The sequence below is a fragment of the Chrysochloris asiatica genome, unplaced genomic scaffold (genome assembly GCF_000296735.1).
Source record: "Chrysochloris asiatica unplaced genomic scaffold, ChrAsi1.0 scaffold08612, whole genome shotgun sequence".
NCBI lineage: Eukaryota > Metazoa > Chordata > Mammalia > Afrosoricida > Chrysochloridae > Chrysochloris > Chrysochloris asiatica.
The window spans coordinates 3,066-3,907 of NW_006417130.1; positions in this window are offsets into that span (position 1 = coordinate 3,066).

Consider the following 842-nt stretch of genomic DNA (forward strand, 5'->3'; position numbering starts at 1 on the left):
AGACCTCAGATAAGTAAAGCACTGTTAAAGATGAAGAACAAAGATGGAGGTCTCTTAATCCCTGATTTCAAAATTCACTACATACTCACACTGGTCAAAATAGCCTGATATTGGTACACTGAAAGACACAAAGAGTGATGGAACAGAATTGAGAACCCAGAAATAAATCCAACCACATGCTGTCCACTGATCTTTGACAAAGGGCCAAAATACATTAAATGGCAAAGAGATCATCTCTTCAACAAACAGTGCTTACAAAATCAGAAATGCATTTGCAAAAGGATGAAACAAGATCTCATACCTCTCACCATATGCAAAAGTTAACTAAACATTTATTAGAGACATAAACGTAAATGCCAGAGCTGTAAAGATCATCAATGAAAAAATAGGGACAAACTGAAGGGCTCTAATACATGGTATACATTGTTGTTGTCAGGTGCCATCGAGTCAGCACCGACTCATAGTGACCCCATGCACAGCAGAACGAAATGAAGAGATGATAGACAGAACCTGCAAACCGGAAGACAAATCTCTCAATACTGCTAAGATAAAAGAGCAAGCAGAAAAAAAGATTAAAAAGTCTGAAGAAAGTCTAATATTCATGTGGGACAACATGAAGAGGAATAACTTGAGAATCATTGGAATTGCAGAACAGAAAGAATCACAGAAAACCACAGAGGAGATAGTTGAAGAGCTTCTGGAAGAAAAATGTCTCTAACATCCTGAAAAACAAAAATATAATAATTCAAGAAGCTCAGTGAACCTCAGAAAGGATAGACCCCCAAAAGAAAATCACCAAGACATATCATAATCAAGCTCTGCAAAATCAAATATAAGAAGAG